The sequence below is a fragment of the Xenopus laevis genome, chromosome 6S, assembly GCF_017654675.1.
Source record: "Xenopus laevis strain J_2021 chromosome 6S, Xenopus_laevis_v10.1, whole genome shotgun sequence".
Taxonomy (NCBI): Eukaryota; Metazoa; Chordata; class Amphibia; order Anura; family Pipidae; genus Xenopus; species Xenopus laevis.
The window spans coordinates 65,858,504-65,873,431 of NC_054382.1; the positions used below are offsets into that span (position 1 = coordinate 65,858,504).

At 35.2% G+C, this 14,928-nt stretch overlaps 1 protein-coding gene across 1 annotated transcript in view; it reads right to left on the reverse strand.

The window, feature by feature from the left end:
- cdh18.S (cadherin 18 S homeolog) overlaps positions 1-14,928 on the reverse strand; it is a 355,950-nt gene that overhangs the window by 223,833 nt on the left and 117,189 nt on the right. The gene's annotated exons all lie outside the window — the stretch shown is intronic.

Consider the following 14,928-nt stretch of genomic DNA (forward strand, 5'->3'; position numbering starts at 1 on the left):
GATTAAGAAAGATGTAGTTTCATTTTATCAGTTCACCTGGTCTGAGGTGGCGAAGTAAACTCTGGCAAAAGAGGTAATGTTCAGAAAAATTTGCAAAGAAATGATCGTTCTTTAGATCTAAAATTCGCCTGGTGAGTGCGAATGTATGCTAGTGAATTGTCCTCTATGCCTGTTAGTAAATTGGCTAGTGTTGGCCACTTCATACGTCAGTGAATCTGCCCCTTTGGTTTTCATATATGACATTTAGAAAATGCATGGTGTGAGAATACATTGTTCCGTTTTCCTTATGCAGTCTCACAGATGCTCTTCCTATGTCCTCCTTTACCTCTTCACTTTAGAGGATGGATGCACTTCTTCTTCAAAAAAAATCTCCTGTATGGAACTAATTTAGTGAGCTGCTTCATAACCAGAAGAGAAAGCATGCCTGGAAAAAGTATTGGAAAAGTACGCAAATGTATTCAGTCTATGAACCCACTTGGAAATTGGAGGTGGTTTGTTTGATTTGAGATTTAAGGAAGAGAAGGTCACGGATAAGCACATGTACAGCAGCGTGTGCACAATGTGCAATGTGATGCATGCATATATAACCACTGAAAAAAAGGAATTAAGTAAAAACAATAAATAGATAACAATGATACAGAATTTTCTAGCCCAATAAGAGTATAAGGCTACTAAAAAAATAATTTTGTAAATTAACTAGGACAGTCAAGTCAAATTATTTTCCACAATATGTGATTCTATTCTTATCAATGATTTGAATCACACTATAATAATTTAGATAGACCTCTTGATTTATTTTTTAACTAATTCTTCCCTATTATTTTCATTCCATAACAGCAATACTTGCTTCCTGAACACTCCAGCATACTTTGTAATGAATTTGCAACAGGACAGTATATTTTTCATATATGAACGTCAGTCTTTTGGACTATTGTGGATAAGTAAAATGGATGAACATATACATGCTGGAGAAGACACATAACTTTTCCAGTCGACAAATACAAACAAATATGAACTAACTTAAAGGTAATTCATTTTATACTTTAAAAACTCCAGTCTATACCTATATTTACTTTTAAAAATGCACTTAACCACTATACTGTAAGGTTCAAAACAAGATGTATATAGTTTTATACCTGCTATTCATTATTGTTGCTAGAAATTTCAAATATGCATGCTATTTTTGCTTCTTATTAATGCAAGCTATTTTTTTATCATTTAAATAGATATCATCAGCATAAAAATTATTTAGAGTCCCACTTAAAATAAGAAACATGTCAGTGATCATGTGTTCCCCTATATCAGAACTGTGCAGTGGTGTATAGTACAGTCCTAATATCTATGATTTATGAAAATCATAACTGTCAACATTCTAAGCTAAATGTATTCATGTAGTGAAACTGTGTGATTTCCAAGAATGGGCAATTAGAAATTGTGTAAGGCAATGGATGGCAATGCTCCTCAAGATTAAACCTTGTGGACTATTTGACAATTACCTGTATCTGTTTAAAAAATTGAGCTCAAACCTGTTATTTCAGAATATATGCATTCTATTTTAATTCTGTAGACATTTTAAGCTATTTTTAAGTACAGGTGTTGGAACTGGAAACCAGGTATCCAGAAAGCTCCAAATTACGGAAAGTCTATCTCCCATAGACTTCATTATAATCAAATAATCCACATTTTTAAATATTTTTCCTTTTTTATCTGTAATAATAAAACAGAAACTTGTATTTGATCCAGGCTAAGATATAATCCACCCCTATTGGAAGCAAAACTAGCCTATTGGGTTTATTTCTTGTTTACATGATTTTCTAGCAGACTTAAGGTATGAAGATCCAAATTACGGAAAGAACCGTTATCTGGAAAACCCCAGCATTCTGGATAATAGATCCAGTACCTTTACAATCTTATAATTTATTTAGCTATTGTATGTTTTATTATCAGTATGCAACAATGACATAAAGTTTCATTATTATTTTCATTATCTATTACATTATACTATTGGGGCAATAAAACATCTAACGTTTGACCTTGTAAACGTTAGACGTTTTATTACTATAGTAACCTATAGTAATCAATCAAAGGTACAGAAGAGCTGACAAATGCTACTGCTGGTTGGTTTCTATGAGTTACTAGAAACTCCCGTCCACATTACCTTATTTAACAATACATTAACTCAAAAAATTCTGGTGCTGGAAAAGAATTGATAAAAACGTGAAAAAATCCAAATTATATGATTTTTTTGGATTTGATGCCAGAAAAAACATTAATTTATTGGATTATTGTAAAAAAAAAACAGCACAGATCACTATATCTTCCAATTGAAAATGGGACATCTGCCATTGACTTCTACATGACCTCAGCATGTTTGAGATTTAATAAATTGGATTTAATAAATTACAAAAAATTCTAGTTTTTTTCTCTTTTGAAAAAAATATTTTCCCCTTTAAAACTTTAATAAACAATCCCCTAAATGTATATCAAAAATTCAGGAGGGATATCAGCAATATATTGATTTCATATCAGAATGTTAAAAAAGCCTAGAAAATTAAAAGAATAAGGAAAGAGTTAAAACAGTGTAATGATGGTCTGAACAGGAGCTTCAAGCTTCTCTGTAGTAGATGGGAGAAAATTGTCATCGATACATAACCTTGAAAGGAGCCTTTAGGCTTCACCTAGCTTGAACAGGTAGTGCTGGTGGTGGGGAACAAATGCATGGTGATGAGGCAGTCTCCTTCTCTAAATGGAGTGGAATTCTTAGATAGAAATGAACACACCTGAACAGTGAAACTGGTTTTCAGAATTTTTTCTAAACTCAAAATAAAATAGTTATAACATTTTATGTGAGCACCAAAACTTATATTTATTATTTTTATTATTGCGAGTGGTATGTCTGTGGATGTTGGCACTTTTTAAAGCAGTAGGTGCTGCAACTCTGTGCAACTCATTGACAAAAAAAAACTGTTTCACAAATGGAAACCAATGACATTTATAAAGCTTTTTAAGTGAACTACCGCTTAAAATGGTAATTAGAAGCTTCAGGAGGGAAATTGTATATAGGTCAGTAGGGACTTCAGTTTGTACAAAACCTTCAGCAGGTCATTTGCATTGCTTAAAAAATCTTCAATTATAGAAGCTATATCACTGATATGGGACTGTTAATTTCTACTTTCTGGCTGTCTGTGTAGTGGGTTTACTGTCAAAGTACATTTCTGTCTAGATTTAAAAGGTTACAGCATTTGTAAGTTTAAAGTAAGAGTTTCAAACTATTTGTCTTAAATATATATATTTATATTAATGGTTTAAAAATTAGTAGTGAGCACAACTTTCCCTTGTTTGTTACAGTTTATACAGGGGCAGTGGCCAGCTCCATGTTGTAGCCCCCACCACTTCCAACTATAGTCAGGTGATCCCAGTGGTGGCCAAAAAGGGCACCAATTTTGGGAGTTTTAACATTGAAAGCAGCAAGTAAGTTGCAGGTAAAACTTAGTCCCTGTGTAAAATGTATAATGAAGCAATAGAATTCTTAATGAATGAAGATGAAAATTGAGTGTAGGACTGGCCAGACATGGGATGACTTTGATGTAGTTGGCCAGGTTAAATATATTGCAATATATGGACTAACATTCCCTGTTTTGTTTAAAGGGTAAGGCATTTTTTAGTAGCTGTATGCACAAAATGTCTCAATGTATTAAATATAGTGATAATGGGTTGACGACCCATTAATGCAGAGGACCTCTTGTATTTGTCTATATATATATACAGTATGTATGTACAGTATATGTGTGTGTTTCAGTCTCCCACAGAGACACATTATTGTGAAATACCAATTCCCCCAAAATGTATACATTAGGGGGCTGATTCACTAAGCTCGAGTGAAGGATTCGAATGAAAAATACTTCGAATTTCGAAGTATTTTTTGGGTACTTCGACCATCGAATTGGTTAAATTCGTTCGAAGTCGAACGAAATCGAACGAATCGAACGAAAAATCGTTCGACTATTCGACCATTCGATAGTCGAAGTACTTCCCCTTTAAAAAAAACTTCGACCCCCTACTTCGGCAGCTAAAAGCTACCGAAGTCAATGTTAGCCTATGGGGAAGGTCCCCATAGGCTTGCCTGTGATTTTTTGATCGAAGGATTTTCCTTCGATCGTTGGATTAAAATCCTTCGAATCGTTCGATTCGAAGGATTTAATCGTTCGATCGGACGGAAAATCCTTCGATCGATCGATCGCAGGATCAGCGCTAAATCCTTCGACTTCGATATTCGAAGTCGAAGGATTTCAATCCGAGGGTCGAATTTCGAAGTATTTTTAACTTCGAAATTCGACCCTTAGTGAATCGGCCCCTTACTGTGTAGATGTTAGCAAGGCGCCTTCTTGTTTCTGGGAGACTAAGCAGATTAACTATCAGGGAAGGAGCAACTATTTATTGATTTGTTTGCAAACTGTGATTGTGGACCCTGTGAAACCTTGCAGATAAAACACTGTACCGCTATCCCAGATGTCTCACATGGAGCCAATCTGCAAATCAGACCAGAATGGTGGTAAGTGAAGTTAAGCCACTCCTGGAAGATTTGGATTATTCTATAGTGGTTTTTGAGATACTACTTCCTGGAGCCATGCAATATAGTGTTTTTTATATAATCGTAGCAGTGGTAGGGGAAGTTGAATACTGTTTGGTGTGGGCCAGCATACACCCTGCTTTATCCCCCTATATATATATATATATGGGACCTGGGGCTTTCCGGATAATGGATCTTTCCATAATTTGGATCTTAATAAATAAACTCCACTAAAAAATCATGTAAACATTACATAAACCCAATAGACTGGTTCTTCTTCAAATAAGGGTTATTTATATCTTAGTTCAGAAGATTTTATTATTACAGAGAAAAGGGAAATTCTTTTTTTGTTAAAATTTGGATTATTTGGATAGAATGGAATCTATAGGATATGACCTTTCCGTAATTTAGAGCTTTCTAGATAATTGGTTTCCAGATAATGTATCCCATACCTATACCTTGTACTTAATTATATCTAAGCTGCATACACTCATATTGGTGGCAAATCAATTTGTTCCCTATTTTCCCCCTTATTCTACAGTATTCTAGGCTGCTGTTTATGAGGTTATTTATCTTCTCAGCTTTTTGATTTATATAAAAGCAACATGAACTATTATTTTTATCTACTGAATGTTGAATCACTTTGCATAGTTATGCACATATATAAATAAAATCGTCATTATGCAATAGTGTCAGAAAACTATAACAAAGGTAGAAGGAGCAATTCTGTCTGATCATCCATGAAAAACTATCAACTGCAGATATGTGAAAAATAAGCTATCCATTGATAGTGTCAGCAAAATCTGACACTTCAAATTGTTTGTGCAAATGAGGCTCAACACTTTCATCCCCTATGAATAGAGTGTAAAAGCAGTTCAGATCCCTTTTGACTAGACTGCATAATGAAGAGTCAACAAAACTATTTTACTATTCATTTAAGAGGATATTTTTCCGTTTCAGAATACGTTTCAGACTTGTGCAGAGGTTATTTAAAGAACATGACCTACACATGATAATATATTTATAAATTTGGTTTTCTTAAATTACATTTTTTGCTGTCTTTTTTCTAAAATTATGATGACACTTTATACGGCTTAAAAACATTAATCTCTAAAATCTAATCAATATCTAATATTAATATCTATCTATCTATCTCTATCTATCTATCTATCATCTATCCAAGAAATTAAAAATTATCAAGATTTTTATACAATGAAACATTCTGTGGCTTTTTGCAATTTCTGATAAATGTATGATGTCCCCTTACTGACGCAATGCATTGCTTCATCTCCAGAAAGTCTTAAATTCATTTACAGGTATGGGATCCTGATATCAAGACAGCTCTGAATTAAGGGATGGCCATCTCTTATAGACTAATTTTTTTTTCAGCTGTACAGGCTTATATTTTATGCGAACATAAATACCATTGTTAATGGTTATTATTAGGTCCCATTCTTAATAGTGATTTACAGTTTATTTTTTGGTAGCGTTAAATGATCTTCACGGTTCCATGCTCTAGAGTTTTGTCTTTGTCTTTTGTCTAGAGTTTTGAGGAAAATATGGATATGACATATTTGTTATTATGACATATTGTTAAAACCTAAATAGATTCAAAGACTATTCAACCAGGACTTAATTTAGAGGATAACCTGCTACCATATAAATACTGTAGGTTACATAGTTAAATCAGGGGGAAAAAAGACAAAGTTCCTCAAGTTCAAACCCTCCAAATGAAAATCCAGAATCCATACACACACCCCACCACACTTTCATATAAATTATATATACCCATATCTATACTAACTATAGAGTTTAGTATTACAATATCCTTTGATATTATGTCTGTCCAAGAAATCATCCAAGCCACTCTTAAAGGCATTAACACAACTTTACTGTCCTCACTGTGAAGAACCCCCTACGTTGCTTCAAATGAAAGTTCTTTTCTTCTAGTCTAAGGGATGGCCTCTGGTATGGTGATCCTCTTTATGGGTAAAAAGGTCCCCTGCTATTTGTCTATAATGTCCTCTAATGTACTTGTAAAGTGTAATCATGTCCCCTCGCAAACGCCTTGCCTAGTGATTGGCAAATAAATTTGCCAGGCATGGATTCACAGAGAATTTCCATGTTCCTTTGCCCACAAATGTTTTTGCAAAACTGCTGCGAAAATTCGCGGGCAATAAATTTGCTGCAACAAAAAAAAATTGATGTGTGCATAAAAATTGTTGCGAGTCAAAATTAATGGGAAGCCCCTTGACTTTAATGCATTTCGACAAAATAGTTGCATGCATTAAAATTGCCACTTACTTCAAAATTGTTGCGCGTCAAAATTATTTTGAAGCCCATTGGCCCAATGCGTTTAACAATTTTTTGCCGTTCCAAAAATTGAGTTGGAGTTGGTTCCACAAATTTTTTTGACAGCTGCAAAGCACTTTGACTTCAGATAGCGCACCTACTTCACTGAGGTATCACTTGCCAGACTAGGGGTAGGCTGCATTTAAAGTGCGTGCCTGGAGCCCCCCAGGCTTGCATCTTAGGCATGTGCCTATTCTGCCTACCCCTTGTTCTGGCCCTGGATATGAATATAATAGGCACCAGGCCAGACAGTGTTTACAAATTATAATATTATTATAATTATTACTTTTATTATTTATATGGCGACATCATACCCCATAGCACTTTACAGAGTAAAGGGATACAAATAAAAGACCAAACTATTTTTTATATTCAGACAAAGCATTTCTCCAAACCTGATTACAGTTACAACTGGATATTGTTTGAAAGCAATAGGGCAGAGTTTACATTCTGATATGCTAAATCAAATGTATTTAGTAAGCTACAGGTGTAAATGTATTTATACAATGCATTTAGAGACTCAATGTGGTGCTCTGGTGAAGTCCACTGAAAACTGTGCATGAAGCGCTGTATTTCCTAGGGTTAGTTGCCTAATCAGGAGGGTTTTAAACTCAGCTGGTCACTCACTCTAGCACGAAACATAGAGAACTTTCAGTGTGTATACTCTGCTTTGACCTGACCTGAGAACCAAGATTTGTGACAATATTGCATATGGTTGTCACATAGCTTATATCAGAAATTGTATCCCACCATGCACCCTTCTTTATTTGATCTGTTTAGTGTAATAGATTTATGTTCCTTTTGCCTATAATGCGACTAGCTGAGAAAGTGGAAGTGGAAAGCAGGACAATGCAATTTGTCTCTGTTTCCATTAAGGTTAAGGGGAAAAACAAAACCTGCGCTGGATTTGCTGAATTTTACTGGAGGTGCTAAAATGTTAGGCAGAGAAATATATTATTTTTCCTGGGCTGGTGTTCCTGTTTGAAGAAGATAGAAGAAGTCTAATACCTGCATCTGCATTTTACTTATGTTTTTCTTGACATCCCAGACATCCCTAGCTCAGTGTTCTTCTGCACAGTTCAAAACGGGGTACAGCATATACATCAGTGTGCTTACTAACTTTGTCTGTTTCGTCTATAGACCCTGCTCCTCCACAGTAATGAATAAGAGAGTAGAGTGGACCCTGTCATCATCTTGTTCAACACGTTTATCAGAGGTTAGCATAGAGGCAGTGTTGCCTCAACAACTAGATACAGCTTAGAATTATTTTTGTTAGTAGAAAGTCTTTCCCATGGGAGAAGAATGACTCTGTGGTTGAGAGTAAGTATCTATCTGATACATCGGCTACTGATACTGATAAGATATTGCATAGCATGGGGTGCAGTTGGGATTACAATCCTCATAGTCAGCTTGGATCTGCGGCCTAGGGGGGTGCCCATAGTCCCCTAAAATTGTGTTTATATATGGGTCTCCAACTCTTTCCATTTAAGGTGAAACACAGGAATGGCAACGTAAAGAAAAATATTGCATTGTTTTCCAGTAAAAAGCTTTTTACCCGATCACTTTGTAAAGGCATTTAGTTCTTTAGATTTAGACCCTTAAAATTTTAACTCTGTGAAATGCTTTGATTATAATGTATTATTTTAAATAAAAGGCATGGAATTGACATGATACGCCCAAAGATACACTTAACTCATCATCAAATGAAGGATTAACTTGTTAGTGCCATATCTAAAGCCAGATGACATTCGGTTTGACTCAGATTCCTTTTAAACGTATTCTCAAATTAGCAAAGCAAACCAAGCATAGCTAAATTTGACTAAATATACAGTATTCATCTATTATATACAAATGAAGTGCCAGTTATCCTATAAGGTGTCTGGTTACAAACAGTTGTGGTATCACAAGATAAATCATTTAATTAACTAAAGCTGCAATTAAAAGGTCACCACTAGATGTCCCCAGGATTTTAGTCTCCCAATGCACATTGTAAAGCCCAGGACAGGAACCAATGTACCTTGTACTTGATCCCAACTTGAAATAAAATATAAACAAACCTTATTGGATCTACACTATTTAATGTTTGATTTTTTTTTAGCAGACAAAGTATAGTCATCCAAATTATGGAAACATCCATTATCTAGTAAACCTAAGGTTCTGAGTATTCTGGATAACAGATCCCATATCTGTAGCTATATTTGGATAGATAAATAAAGCTTCACTTTTATATGCCCTGATTACAGTTTTCCTCAATTAGTACACTTTTTTTGTTTGTTTGTTTTTATGGTCACTGATTTTGGGAGAGGGGCTTTTTTGACACATGCATCAGATATCTGACCAGTCCTTCCTAAGGGCTCTTACATACAGATTTAAATAAACCCATCTGCTAATTGACTACATTATATCCTGCCTGTTTGTACTATGAGCATTTCGAATTGTGTTTTACTGTGCATTTCAATGTTTAGATGCAATAAGTTGCACATGTTTGTACTTATCACATATTCAGGTATCAATACAACACAGGGTTGCATTTGGAACAGAATAAATCTAACTTAATTTTGTAAAAAAAAAAGCATCTAAACACAATATATGTTTTTTGGGGTTCAGCATGCAGAAAAAAACGCCTTTAAAAGCCTTAGAAAGCGCTACACAGACAGGCCAATAACTATACAAAGAGTAAGTCGATAACAGGTATTGCTGCTGTAGAGAGCTGAAAGGTACTTCATTAATACAAATATGACTTTAGTTATGAAGACTTGGGATGTAAGACCATCATCTGCTGTTAAGCATAATCCTTATTATTTATATCAGTACTGTCCAACTGATTACATGTAGTGGGACAATTAATTCTCGTTTAGCATGTTCAATGGCCAGATTATATTAAAGTGATTATATCCTATAGATAAGTCTATGGAGCCCTTGAGCAGACTGGGGGCCATAAAAAAAAGCCTTTATTGCCACATTCAGCCTGCAAGCCTACAGATGGGCATCTCTGATTTATATCATTGCTGACTGCACTGAGCTTCACTTGAACATCCTATGAATGACTATATCATGACAAACTGTTCATTCCTTATCTGGGCATTGCTTGCAGGGGTCTGGGAGTGCTGTTGGTTAAACGATTGAGGAAAACAATATTGCATAATGTATGAAGCAGGGAGGAAAAAATGCAATGTTAAAAAAATCGAAATATGCCCCTGACATGAGTTTTATTAACTGGCATTGTTAAAGGCACATGCTAGCAGTATTTCTTTTTTAAGACTAACTGGATGTGCCACTTAGTGAATTATGCTAAGCCATTTGTCTCCTCCCAAAGCTTGGGATGCATATGTGGGAATACACATTGCTTTTCTTTTATCAAACACAAAATTATTATGACAAAATGATGTCACAGAAGTAACAGATAAAAGAATTGTGCTTAAGCTGTTTTATTATATATTTAACCACCAGTATTCCCTCCATGCCATCCTCTCTCAGATTTTACAAATTATCTAAGGCTTATGTGGCATTGGGCTGTTTCTCGGAATGTGCTCCACTTGCATCTGCTGCCATCTGTGTCTTAACCTGGAGGTACTGCACAAGCCTTGAGTCGACAAATGGAGCTGATTTTTTACACCAAGATCTGCTCTGTGTGTCTTCACCCAGATCACACACAGCTGTGCAGAGTGCTTAGAAATGGAGTGTAATTAGCCTACAGCAGAGAGTTGTGTTCTATTTGCTGTTATCACAGAGTCATCTAAATCACTCTAAGGCAGGAGAAGCCTGGTATCAAACAAAAGTGAACCCCCTACTATGCACATTCACATGACATTCCAGGCACCACCCGCTGTTTGAAAACAGAATTACAGTCTAATCCCCTGATACTGCATTAAGATGGCACGAAATAACACAAGCTGTCCTTTTTTTAAAAAAAACTAGCTGGGATGGGATGATGCTACATCTGTAAATATCTCATACGCCTTAAGTTAACATTAAAAGGTAACTTTCAATCTATGGGAAATATTTTTTACAATAAATAGACTAATTTGCCAGCCCACATATACACACATCAAACTTCACATCAAAGTACTAAACGCTAAACTAGTGGTGGTGGTCCTGAGAATTAACCATTATTAAAGGCATCAGACTAGATATTATCATCAGACATCAGACTAAATCAACCAGTCCAAATTGACTGTTTTTTACTGTATGCCATTTCTGACATAAAATACTAAAATCTACCTACCCTGAACACATTTTTAAATTTAAATTCAAAATGGGCAAAAAGCAAAGCAATTAATATACCCATTATATGATAAAAAAACAGACCCTAAGAAGTACATTTAAGTTCAGTCATAGGCCCCTTAAAGGAAAACTATCACAAAAATTAGAATTTAACATAAACTTCCTTGTGGAGGTTGTAACAATAAAGTGAGCTTTTTTGATAACCGTATTTGTGTGAGCCCTTAGTACAGGGATTCTTCCATTCTAACACTGTTTTCTGTACTTTATTGGCATATTTTATAACCAGAGGAGCTCCCACTGAATTTTCAGTGTTATCAAGAAATTGTATAATATAATCAGTGCACCCTGTGTGATAGTAGGTGTATACATATCTGTTATATTTCATTTTCTGGTTGCTACTCCTTATTATCCCCCTCTTTGGGGAGGGGAGCCTTTCTGTTACATATTGTTGTTTTATTTTTTTTATATCTCTCCATCTCATCTGCCTATTGGAATTTGTCTGGTTGTAAGCCATGCTTACAAATCAAAATATGGATCTTTTTTTACAAGCATTACTGTTTTTTTAACATTTTACTTACATCAACATCTCTCTTGCACAGACATTCTTTCATTATGTAATAACTGCCTAGCTTGTTATGTAAGTTCTCAATATTATGCTCTCCGATTAGTTGTTACACCAGACATTTGTAAAATAATACTTTGGCAAGTATTCCATGAAGTCCTTCAACAGACAAAGGTGTAAATAGCAATTAAGGGCAAGCTACCAGTTTTATTGCAATTTGTAAAGAGAATCTTATGAGCTAAGTAATGTTTCCTAAAATGCTAGTCACACTTTTTGATTTAATCACTGGGTGAACAAAAGAGAAGTGCACTTCTTACTTTCAGAAAGGCATTTTAGAGTTATTACATTCCATTAAGATTTTGGCTGCCATTGTTGTTAAGCAATCTGCTATAATTCTAAACAGTTTCATATTTCAAAAATTCTGCATTAAACTGGTGTCTGCTGCGCCATCATTTGAGTAAAACCAGTAGTGTCATTGTGTTCACTGATTCTCAGGTTTAGCATTGATTTCACAATGCCATATCAAAGACTCCTCATTTATATATTGGCTGGCAAATACAATGCACATTAGGAAGGAAGGGAAGGAGTATGTACATTACATTGGCTCCTGCTAATTACTGCAATAAGTAGCGGTGACAGCACTGATTGCATAAATGCAAACCTCATTTAAATTAGAGATTTTGTTAAATCATTGTGGTCAAATTAATTTTTTTTGGCAACAGGGACTTGTTAAAGACTTAACAAAAAGGTTGACATCACCTTTAATTGTGTCTTTTCTCACTGCGAAACAAATGTTCATCTTCCTGTAATTGATGCATCAAATGTAGCAGTGCTCACTTTTTTTAAGCAATCTGAAATCCTTCAACAAAGATTTAGAGATAGAGGGTATGCAGAAACATATTTAAGTAATGCCTTTCAGAGGGCCCTCAATTATTAGCCATCCTCTAATAAATAAGAACAAAAACACAAATAAAAACAAAGCATATGAACAGGGGACAGACTCAGTCGTTCAGATGTCCATGCAAAGTAGCACTACCCACTCACCAACCTTCTTTTTTACCAGATGCAGTCCCCAATTCCATGAAATTAAAAAAAAAATGAATGGAAACCTTAACATCTTAAGAACTGATCCTTCCTTGGACTCTGTACTGGACTATGGCTTCAAAGCAGTAACTAGACTCAACCGCACTTTGTAGCACCCAGTTAAGTACAGGGTCCCAGCACAGGAAACTGGCTCAACATACTGTACATGGCATGTTCAAGTGTGGGCAATGCCTCACATGCGAACATGTCCAAAAAACACAGTGCTTTATGTCCTCAATCACACACAAGATCTATATACTATCAAACAATTTCTAAACTATAAATTTATATCTTTTGGAGTGTTCAAAATGCCATATTCAATATGTGGGCCAAACCACTAGACCTTTAAAAGGTGAGATAGAAGAGGGGAGGGCTTACCAAGCGAGGAGTGAAAGGAAATGGTCAGCCAGAACTTACTTGCAGTCAGAGTCAGCAGCGGTTGAAGAAGCACCCTGCTTATTGGAGATGAGACTGGGAAATGCTTGGGCTTTCTTGCATAGTCTGGTCCCTTTTAAGATGAACTTGGTTAGTTTCACTTACTTTTCTCCTGTACTGTATCTGCAAGGAAAGCTGCACATGGCAGCTAACTAAGTTTTCTACATTACCTTGCTTGAACTACCTGTACCTGTTTCAGTTAAAACTACAATTTTAATTCGTATAACAAATGTTTTATTTGTTTTAGTCTTTGTATGCATACAGTATATCTAACTCTATACAAAGTAACAGGCTGGTGCAATTTTTTCGACCCAAGATAAAAATGTCATTTAATTAACTAAAGGTGTTTAATATATTTGCATCCCCTAGGATTAGCTATTGTTTATTCTATTAGTGAATTGGGATTTTCTTTATCAAAGTCCATACTGACAGTATAAGCACCCAAAAAAAGTTTAGATAAGAATGCAGATGGAAAGGGAAGAGAGAGCACTTCTCAATATTAAAATTATTTATGATCAAGTCATACCTTTTTTTTAAATTTTTTAATTATTGATGTCACTCCTGTTTGCTGACCACTCACTTCTCTTTTTGCTTTCTCCTTTCTACATCCACTAGCAATTTTACTCCACCCTTACTGTTTCACTCTAGTAGCCATCTGGTTTCTGAGCCTGCATCTTTTGTTTTCAGTGTAAATGTCTTCATTCAATGACAACTCTCTTTTTACTCACTATTCACACTAACTGCTGCCTCCCCCCAGAAACCGTATTGCTTGCTCTTCAATATCATTGCAATACAATACAGACTTGACACAATACATAAAACTTTTAGGGTATTATTAAGGATTCTAAGCAAAATATAAATTTTTTGCCAGAATTGTATGGTCTTTCTCAGCAATAATCTCCTACTGATACTAAAGTGGCTAAGTTAATACATTACATGTGATCTGCAAAGGATCTGCAAAGGAGGAGACATTTTTTAAACTGTTATCAAATTAGGTTTCATTAGGGAAAATATTAATTTCTGCAGCTACAAATGCACAAATAATTAATAAAAGCATGTATGTAGTGTAGTGTTTTGCTTTACTGTATAAAGAAATTTGACAGTAATTGTAGACAGTAAAAATGTCAAATTTAGTTACCATATCTGAGTAGGAAGCTCCTTCTATACTGGATATTCACCAGCCTGGTGGCCCAAGACAGAGGTGAACCCAGGAGTTTGCTTGTGAGTGTGATGTAAATGATAAAGATTGCACTATGCTTTAGGTTGCAAGAGCTATTGTAAGTATCATGTAGCTGCTAAATTCTACTATGGCAATGATCCCTGTATAAAATATGTTGTACCACACTGGTTAATACATAAAAAGTTAATCCTATTTTTGTGCAAGAGATCTTAAATGTAGGCTATATTATCCAGCACAATTTAAAAAAGTCATTTTGTTACATAGATGGATTTTGGAAAACATACGAGGGCTCATTCATATTTTCAAGTGAGCAAAGCGCATTTTTGAGCAAATTGGCATGTTTTTTCCCACAATGCAGCATTTCCTCCCCCAGAATTACAGCATTGTTGTGGCCACAAGAGGATGTTGTGCGTGAGACACAACCGTGGACAATGTGTCAAAATTAATGCAATTGTTAATCTGATGCAATTGAAAGTCTAGTTGGCATCATTTCCAGAGTTCAGGTGAGAGTAATTCATAGAC